Here is a 10,743-nt window from a genome sequence, read left to right as displayed (position 1 = left end):
CAAAAGGAAACTAGAACTCAAAAAATGCAGGCTTACTCACTTTAACCTTAATTAATGTAGAATGTCTCCATGTACTTAGAGCAGTTTTGTTTGCTCAGCTGGACACCCGTGTCTGTGAGTGGAGGGAAGGAAAGGGAGCCAGCACAGGAGACTAGGGGCAGGGGGAAGAGATGGGGGGATGGACAAGGAGGCAGTTTATGAATTTTTGTTTTACTATTTCACTTTATTTAAAAAGAAAAAAATTAAGGGAATAAAATGTTTTGACCTTTTTCTGGCAGAAAAAGAAATTCTGGTTATCTCATATAATTTATTTCTTTGCATATATAACCAGGTAATTACAGACTTTTTTTTTAGCAGATAACTTGTTTTCATATTATGCATTATGGCCATATTTCCGTGTCTGTATTTAGAGCTATATCTTAGTATTTTTGAAAACCTCCAAAAATATCCTACAGTATGGATTTTTCTTAATTTACTTAACTATCCCCTATTACTAACCATTTCACTCTTCTAAGCATGCTATAATGAACCCATAGCCCATGGAATGGCACAGTTAAAGATAATATACTTAAATTTTGTATCAATATTTTCAAATTTCTCTCAAGAAAGGCTCTTTCTGTTGTTGTGCCCATTAATAATACAGCAAAGTACCTATTTACCTACATTATCACCCAAAGTGGATATGCTCAATCTATTACATTTTCATCAATCTTGTAGACAAAACAGTCTTACTTTAATATACATTTTTTTTATAAATAAATTTTTATTTTAATGGGGTGACATCAATAAATCAGGGTACATACATTCAAAGAAAACATTTCCAGGTTATCTTGTCATTTAGTTCTGTTGCATACCCATCACCCGAAGAGAGATCGTCCTCCGCCACCCTCCATCCAGTTCTCTCTGTACCCTTCCCCCTCCCCCTCTTCCTCCTTTCCTCCCCCCACCCCCCATAACCACCACACTCCTGTCCATGCCTCTTAGTCTCGCTTTTATGTCCCACCAATGTATGGAATCCTGCAGTTCCTGTTTTTTTCTGATTCGCTTATTTCACCCTGCACAATGCTACCAAGACTCCACCATTCCACTGTAAGTGATCCGATGTCATCATTTCTCCTAGCTGAATAGTATACCATGGTGTATATGTGCCCCATCTTCTTCTCCCAGTCCTCTATTTTTTTTTTTTTTACAGTGATTAAAAGCCTTTAAGCAAACTCTTGGCCAATATACATTTTGAATTACTTGGTAAGAATTAAAATATTTTTACTTCACTTAAACCTCTAATTCATTTCTCTGCATCATTTTTCTATTGAATTTTCCTTCATTTTAATGAAGACTATATATTTGTTCAAAAGAAAAAATGAAATGCAATCACTAATGAGCCTGTTAAGTTTAGATCTTTTCCCCAACTTTAACTATTTTCCCTGGGAGAAATAACTCATTTACAAGGCATAGAAGGGACAGGAAAGAGTGAGAATTCAAGCTTGACAATTACAGGAAGAGCTAGCTTTGTCCTTCTTCCTTCCTTATAAGCAGAGAAAATCCTCTGTTCATGAAAACCCATATCTTAGCCAAAAGGCAGAAAGTTGAGGACTAGACAACACTCAGATTTCCACAGAGGGAGGATGGAGGGAGGAAGCTTCTGCTAATGCTTCAGATACTTCAGTTTGAGGAGATGCCTGTTCATCCATTCAACAGGTAATCAGCCGCCTTTACTGGGCATACAGTAAAGCTGGAGAGAAAAACAATTTGAATTCTTCCCCTTCTTCCTTTTCTTCGGTGGAGGTTGAGGAATAGGGCAGGTGAATAAATGAAGGGCAAAGGTGGGCAGGGAGGGATATTGCAACTGACATATTTTGGGAAACTTGTGAGAATAAGAAGAAACAGGGAGGCAGGGCAAGTGCTCATGTGTTTGTTATTATTTATCTAACATAATAGGAAAGCAGTTTCTAATTTATTTTTCTTTGACCTAGTTAACCTTTTATAATTAATTATTTAGCAAATTTAATCCAAAACAGTTCTTCCATTATTTTTCTCTTACCTGATTTTCTTTGGAATAAACTTCCCTTGATCTTCTCACATCATTCCAGGGATGCCGTCTTTATTCAAGGAATGAACAATTCTGAGAACAATATTAATCTATTCTGCTTTATTAATTTGTCAGAAATGCCAGTAGATACTTGGTACTTTCCATGTTTGAAGAAATAAGCCTATTTCTATCTGTCCCTAAAATGTGAATTTTTTTATCCATTGATTTTAAAGAGAGAGGGAAAGAAAAAGACAAATGTTTTTAAATGTTTTATAAATCTCACTTTAAAATAAATTTCTGAGGCCCTGGCTGGTTGGCTCAGTGGTAGAGCATCGGCCTGGCGTGCAGGAGTCCCAGGTTCAATTCCCGGCCAGGGCACACAGGAGAGGCACCCATCTGCTTCTCCACCCCTCCCCCTCTCCTTCCTCTCTGTCTCTCTCTTCCCCACCCACAGCTGAGGTTCCATTGAAGCAAAGATGGCCCAGGCTCTGAGGATGGCTCCATGGCCTCTGCCTCAGGCGCCAGAATGGCTCTGGTCGCAACAGAGCGATGCCCCAGATTGGCAGAGCATCGCCCCCTGGTGGGCATGCTGGTTGGATCCCGGTTGGGCGTATGCGGGAGTCTGTCTGACTGCCTCCCCGTTTCCAACTTCAGAAAAATACAAAAATAATAATAATAATAATAATAATAATAAATAAATAAATAAATTTCTGAATTTAAAATTAGTATATCAAAATTAAAAGAATAAACAGTCCAATTCTCCACTTTTGGAGGGAACAAGTCAAGATTCAAATGACTTATCCTTTCCCCTAGAATTGTGTTGGCAGCCACTGGTGCGCCGCCTGGCTCACTAATGCCAGCCGCCCAAGGAGAAGTAGAGTACGTAAAGAGGTCTCCTATACTCAGTGAGTTTCAACCTTTTTCATCTCATGGCACACATAAACTAATTACTTAAATTCTGCAGCACAAACAAGAAGTATAGTTTTTGCTGATCTGACAAAAAAAAATTGGTATAATTTTGAGTCATTATATCATATGGCTATGGTTGTGTTGGCTGTTGTCATTTTTTTATTTGACAATCTCAAGAACAAGAAGCCAGTGCCCCTGACTAGTCAGGCATTGTATGTTTTAAAAATTCTTGTGGCACACAACTGTGGCGGGTTGGCTCAGTGGTAGAGTGTCAGCCCAGTGTGTGGAAGTTCCGGGTTCGATTCCCAGTCAGGACACACAGGAGAAGCGCCCATCTGCTTCTCCACCCTTTCCCCTCTCCTTTCTCTTTATCTCTCTCTTCCCCTCCCACAGCCAAGTTGGGAGCAAAGTTGGCCCGGACACTGAGGATGGCTCCATGGCCTCCACCTCAGGTGCTAGAATGACTCCAGTTGCAACAGAGCAATGCCCCAGATGGGCAGAGCATCATCTCCTGATGGGCATATGAGTGGATCCTGGTTGGGCGTATGCAGGAGTCTGTCTGACTGCTTCCCCACTTCTAGCTTCAGAAAAATACAAAAAAGATAAAAATCTGTGGCATACCAGTTGAAAACTGCTGCTCTATCCCATGGCTTCTACAAAGCAAGACTGCATGCAAATCAACTGTAAAGCACCATGGAAGCAACTGGCTACCAAAGCCACTCTCAAGAGTGTCCTCTACTCTACTAGAGGGTGAAGAAACCACATCATTACAGGCCTAGTGTGTGGTACTTTGTAAAATTCAACATTGTCATAAGTCCACAGAACTTCTGATTCGCAAACTTCTCTTCCAGCATCTGGTACAAGAAATTACTCAGGACTTCAAAATGGATCTGCACTTCCAGGGTGCAGCTATTGGTGCTTTGTAGGGAGGCAAGTGAGGCCTATCTGGTTGGACTTTTTGAAGACACCAGTCTATGTGCTACCCACGCCAAACCTGTAGCAGTTACACCAAAAGACATCTAGCTAGCACCCCACATACGTGGAGAATGTGCTTAAGAATCCACTATGATGGGAAACATTTTATCCTTTAAAAAAATTCTATTTCTACTATTAGTAGTTTTGAACATTAGATTTTTCCCCCATGGGTCAAAAGGTACCAAGTATATGATTGCAAGTGGAAAATAGGGGACAGAAATCAAGTATTAAGTTTTTTCCGTTTTCATTTGTGTGTGAATTTTTAAAAAATATCAGTGCAGGGACATAAAGCATTAATGCAAGTCAAAATGTTACAGTGAACAAGTTTCAGCAGTTTAACTTTATAACAATTATAAACAAACCTGTTAAATTTTTCTGGTCAATGCCATCATTTGAATTTTTTTTTTAAAGTAAATTTTTAATTTTTTTTCCTTTAACATACTGCCTTATTTTTAATTAACTTTTAAATTTATTGTGTTAACATAGAGTCAAGTGTCCCACTCAATATAATAGCCTCACTCCCCAACAATGGGTGCCCCATTACACTCTGTTCCCTCCTCCCCTGAACCCTACCCTCTTCCCTCTAGGATTTACTATCCTGTTATCTGTATCTATGTGTAGCATATATAATTTCACTAATCCCTCACCTTCTCGATCCCACCCCCTCATCCCCCTTTCCTCTGACAGCTGTCCCTCTGTTCCCTGTGACCCTGCCTCTGCCTCTATTCCATTCCTCAGTTCACTTTGTTCATTAGATTTCACATATAAGTGAGATCATATGACATTTGTCTTTTTCTGCCTGGCTTATTTCACTTAGCATAATAATCTCCAGGTCCATCCATGCCATTGCAAAAGGTAAGATTTCCTTCTTTTTCATGGCCATGTAGTATTCCATTGTGTATATATACTACAGATTTTTTATCCACTAGTCCACTGATAGACACTTGGGCTGTTTCCAGATCTTGGCTATTGTAAACAATATTGCAATAAACATGGGGGTGCATATCTTTTTTTGAATTAGTTTTTTTGGGATTCTTAAGATATATTCCCAAAAGTGAGATAATAGTTTCATTTTTAATTCTTTGAGGAAATGCCATACTGTAAAACAAGTAAATTTCTTACTGATGTAAAAAAAAAAAATCCTTTCCCCTATCAAACATTCTACTCCTTTCTTTCAAAACCCTTTGGCTATATAAGAATAGATGAAGCAAGGGAGAAAGATAAGAAGGGAAATCAGTATGGGGTTTGGGTGGCCAATGTGTTCTGACAGTGCATGTGGGAGCTATCAGCAGCCACAGAACCATTTCCTCTTTTCTTCAGGCCACCCCATTGTCAGTTTACTGTTCCCTTGAACCATTCATTACCCCACCGTCCAGGGCCACTAAGCCTCTCTCACATCCACGGACACCCCAGTGAGCCATGGGATCTGTTGGGGTGGTAGTTGCTCCGATTTCAAAACAAAGGAAGTTAAAAACGACTCCACTCCCCAGAAGACAAGTCTTTTCTTGTGGTTTTATGAGCTCTGGCCAACTGTTTAGCTTCTTGACTTTCAACCTTTCTCTAATGAATGAGATATTTGTTCAATAATATAAATGCTTCTTGAACTGTTACAGTTTTTCAGGTGATAATTTGTAGAGGGAAGCAGAGGCTCCTATAATGTTAGATTTTTCAGGCCTTGGAGAACCGCAAAGTTTTATTTTTATACAATAAAATGTTGGGTACATATTATAAGGTATTTCCCATGCCAAGGAAGAAAGAAGGGTGTAGCCCCCAAGTGTGGAATAGCAAAAGCTTTATTTAGTAGAGCACATCCCAGATGAGGGTCTCTGGTCCGCAAAACGGGCCAGAGAAGTCGCACAGATTCTCCTGTGTGTGTGTGGGGGGGGGGGGGGGGGGATAATTTACAGCATCGGTAGGGTGGTCAGGTTGATATGATGTGGTGAAATTTCATTGGCTGACAGTCAGTCGTTCTTTTTCAAAGTGCTCCTGGGATGTTTCTTTTGGCGGGCATGGGTGTGGGCAGTTCCAGCCAAAGTTCCCGGTCCGGTTCCTCACGTGACCTTCCCCTATTGCCAACCGACCTCACATTCCAACATTTTATGTTAGAAAGGGGTGCTGCTATTCATCTGGCTACATCCTGCTGGTTAGGGGCATCATGAGGAGGGGAGGTCGGAAGGTGGTGGCTCTGAGGGGAGTCGTGTATATGGGTGTAGGAGCATCTGTTTGACAGTGACTTGAGAAACCTTGTGGATGCGGCCCTGTAAGAATTTTAAAAGAGAAGAGTAAATATGAGTAATATGTTGATAATTAGAAGAGGACCTAGGATAGGGCAGCCCAGGTGAGGATGGGTGGCTGCCACCAGGTTGTAGGAGGAGAGATTCTTGCGCAGTTTCTCTTGCAGACAATTAAGGACATTGATGTTTTCAATGAGAATGGAGGCAATGGTGTCTGCCATCTCTTGAGAGGTGGGAAAGGCTTCTATCCACCCTGAAAAAGTGTCAACAAAAGTTAAGAGATAACGGAGTTTTTTGTGAGGGGGCATATGAGTGAAGTCAATTTGCCAATCCTGGCCTGGCACGTGTCCCCTCAGTTGATGAGTAGGGAAGCGGGGGCAGAGTCCCCCTTGTGTAGAGGCTTAGGAACAGACAGTGCATGCTGCGTGTGCCTTTTTGATAGTCTGCTGGAGGCCTGGGGAAAAAAAGACTGGTTGCATGTACCAAGAGAGAGCTTTTGGCCCTATGTGTAAGGAACAGTGGATATCAGAAATGAGAGTTTCAGCCTGTCCTTCTGGTAAGGAAATTCTATCTCTGAGAAATATCCATCTCTGATTGCCTATGTCCCCACCTTTTTTGAGGAGGGCCTATTCTTTCTCAGGAGTGTAGGAAGGTTTCAAGGAGGTGGGGAGAAACATAAGAGGAGTGGGGGAGGCTCCCAGGGTGAGGTTTCAAGCCACCGCGTCAGCTGGAGCATTTTTCAAGGCCATTGGGTCTTGAGAGGTTTGATGGTCCCTACAATGTACCACAGCCACCTCAGTGGGAAGCTGTAATGCCTGCAAAAGTTTAGAAATGAGGGTAGCATTAATTATGGGGAGCCCTTGGTAGTGAGGAAGCCCCTTTCCTTTCAGAGGACAGAGTGGCTGTGGGTGATAAGAAAAGCATATTTAGAGTCAGTATATGTGGTTACACGTTTTCTCTGGGCTGGAGTGAGTTTCTGTGTGAGGGCAATCAACTCTGCTTTCTGGGAGGTGGTGTTCTCTGGCAGCTGTTGGGATTCTAGGGTGGAGGAGGTGGTGACCACCACATCCAAACTACATGTCAGGAGTGGTGTGCGAAGGGGAAAAGAAAGGGTCCTATTACCTCCTATAACCGAGACCTGTGAGGGAACTAGAGGTCCAGAGTGTGATGGCAAAACAGAGAAGGTAGCCCCGTGTCCACAAGAAAGGAGATGGACTTGCCGCTACCTGTAGTATTACCCGGGCTCAGCGAGGGTGATGGGGTTGTCTGAGTCCAGGCCACATCAGTCATCCATGAGGCTGAGGAGTTCTAGCAATGGGCCCGCCTGGCTGGCTTGGCCTCCCATTTGGGTGGCTTGTCCTCCACGTGGAGGCACCGAGGAAGAGTCTGTTGCCCAAAGGGGGCAATTGCTCTGCCAGTGACCAGGTTGCTTGCAGTTAGGGCAGGGCTTAGTGGGCGGCCTCGGGCAGGGGCACTGCCAGGCCCAGTGATCCTCCTTGCCACATTTAAAGCAGCTCCTGATGGGGTTCCTCTTTGCGGCCCGGACCTGGGTCGGGCACCTCCTATACCTTGCCCGTTGATCTGCTGGCCTCAGGGCTGCCACAAGAGCCTGGGTTTGGAGCGTTACCTTCTGCTGCATGTGGACCTGGCGAGCAGCCTTGGGCCTTTTCCTCCTGACTTTAAATGCCATGTTCATTAGGTCTCAGATAGGGGTTTGGGGGTTGAGAATAAGAGGGGGGGGGTTCTCCTGGAAAGCCCGGCACCCAGATCCAGCTGGAAATGCCGGGGCCAGAGGCAGGACAGGGCCAGATCTTCCTACAAGAAGACCAGGGCTGGGCCGTGGGGTCAGGAGCCCTGCAAATCAGGTGGGGGCCAATGGCCGGTGGAGGATGGCCTGATGGGGGAGGGGCTTAAGAACACAACAGAGAAGGGAGGGGCTCCTAGCCAGCAGGGGAGGGGGCTTCCTGGAGGGAAGAGACCCGAGCAGAGAGGTCCACAGAGAGACCAGAGAGGGGTCCCGATAGAGGGGCGCCACCAGGGGTCAGGCAGGAGGGAGAGAGAGTTCCTCAAGGGGGTAGGTGAATGAGGAAAGATCAGGAGTGGAGGTTTTAGTTGAAGTTTCTCTGGCCAAAAAGGGCCTGCACTGTAGAACAGGTAGCACAGAGATTAGGACAGGAGTGCAAATACTAGAAGCCCTGAATGTAAGGGATTTCCAACCATTTCCCAGTTCTTTAGCAATAGTTAAATTGGTGAGGGTGTTAAAATCGAAAGTCCATTCAGTAGGCCATCTGGTTCGATTATCCAGTGGGTATTGTGGCCCAGCCACATTGCAGAAGATTAGTTTTCTCTTCTTTAGGGTGGGAGAGATTCCGGATAAGGCACTTCAGGAGTGTTTTTTGAGTCAAGTTTAGATTCCTGTGCCTCTATGGCCACCCTCAGCCCTTGGAGTGATCAGAGATGAGAATTGGCGTCCCGCAACTCAAGCTCTGGTCATTGGACGGTTAGGTAGAGTGGATGTGTCTGGGACATCTCCACGGGCACACATGCACTTGGAACAGATAAGAGGACCCTGACGCAGCTGCGATTATGGACAGGGAGTTTCGGTGGAAAGAACTGAGGGGAGGCTGGAGGCAAGGGACTTATCATACCATGTGCTGAAGTCGGTGGGAGGTCGGAGATCTTGGTTTTTCCTTGGAAGGGAAGAGGAGAGGAGTGGCTCCAGCAGGCTTCAAGCTCCTCCTGGGTTTTGGCACCAAATGTAAGGTATGTTCCCTGCTGAGGAAGAAAGAAGGGCATAGCCACCAAGTGTGGAATAGCAAAGCTTTATTTAGTAGAGCACATCCCGGACGAGGTTCTCTGATCTGCAAGACAGGACAGAGAAGTCACGTGGATTCTCCTGCCCGGAAGTAATTTATAGCATCGGTAGGTTGGTCGGGTTGATATGACATGGCGAAATTGCATTGGCTGACAGTCATTCCTTTTCAAAGTGCTCCTGGGAAGTTTCTTTTGGTGGGCATGGGTGTGGGCAGTTCCAGCCAAAGTTCCCGGTCCTGGTTCCTCACGTGACCTTCCCCCATTGCCAACCAACCTCACACAAATGGCATAGTGAAAAAGAGCATGGAGATTGAACACTGACCTCTGTTGTAGGCTGACACCATTACCTAGAAGAGAAGCTGTGGACTATCTATAAGTTGGTAAATTGCACACTGTCATACATACCTATCTCAGGTTTCTATGAGAATTTTAAAAAGTAAATTCTTTGCAGCAGTAATGCAAAATATCTGAAATAGTAGTGGATACTCTCTTGATGCTGAAATTCTAGTAACTAAATTTCAGACAGCTGAGATTTTGATAACTTTATACAATGTAGTTATCATTCCTAAATCTCATTCAGAGATTTTCATGTTTGTAAAATACTCTTTCTTGATTGTTTGTTGTCAGCCACATTTGATTAACCCTGAAACATTAAGTCAAAGCAACCCCAATGAGGCAGAGTCTTGTCAAGATCACTAGCTACATAGTAGTTTAGTTAAATTTGGTTTTCCTGATTATTAAAGATGATGTGAAATAGTCCTTTCCACCTTTTCTAATATAAAATAACCACTTTAAATAATTTTGTATTAAAAATGCACCCTTTAATTGTCTGATATTTACTGGAGGAATGTATCATTATGCTTTTAGGAGGAAGATGATCTTTCCTTCTTCCCTGACTTCGCTGTTGCTGTTCTCTCTGCTTGAAATTCTCTTCCCAGCTTGTCTACCTGGCAAGCCTTACTTTTACTTCAAGAGTCATGTCAAAGATTCAATTCACTACCTCTGGAAAGCCCAGATGAATCAGGGCTTCTTCCTCTATGTTCCCTTTGTGCCTTGCTCATCATATGTTCATGATAAAATGAATTGCATCATAGTATGTGTTTGTTTGTATGCTTCTTCCCACACTGGTTTTTGTGCATAAGGATTAACAGGATGGATTCTGAAACCAAAATGCCTAGAGTTCATTCTCTCTCTGGGAAGTCAGAGCCAACAAAACAGAAGAGATCACATTGAATGGGGTATTGGTGGATATTGGGCAAACAAGTTTATAATAAGTGTCTTAGGTTTGTTCACTTGCAGTGTCATGTGTGTCTGGTCTATGAAAGGCTGGAGTGGTTGCCCTCAGGGTGGCAGATTGCAAATTGCAGATTACCTTTCTGCTTGGGAGGGGCCATTGTTTGCTATTGTTTGCTGGAGAAGGGTTTTTTGTTTTTTTTCCTCCCAGGCTGTTTTGCTAGAGAGTAGAGAGAGAGAGAGAGAGAGAGAGAAAGAGCGCTGAGGGGTTTAGGAACCCAGAGATTTTTGACCTGGCCTGTTTGGCTGAGCCCTGATAAGGCTGGTAGGAGCCTGTAAGTCCGGTGAGTCTGGAATGCTGAGGGGCTTGGGAGCCCTGCCTGATTGCTCATCTGCCATTATGAGACCCTAATAAACCGAATGGTCCACCATTTTCTGGCTCCACAGTTTCTTTACCTCCTATCTGAATCCAATGAGAACCTGCATCTGCATGGCCATGTGTAAAGCCAGTGGCCGTGGCTACCACCACAGCTGCCGCCTGGCCCATGC

This window comes from Saccopteryx leptura, chromosome 1, assembly GCF_036850995.1.
Source record: "Saccopteryx leptura isolate mSacLep1 chromosome 1, mSacLep1_pri_phased_curated, whole genome shotgun sequence".
NCBI classification, from domain to species: Eukaryota; Metazoa; Chordata; class Mammalia; order Chiroptera; family Emballonuridae; genus Saccopteryx; species Saccopteryx leptura.
This window is presented reverse-complemented; position numbering follows the sequence as displayed.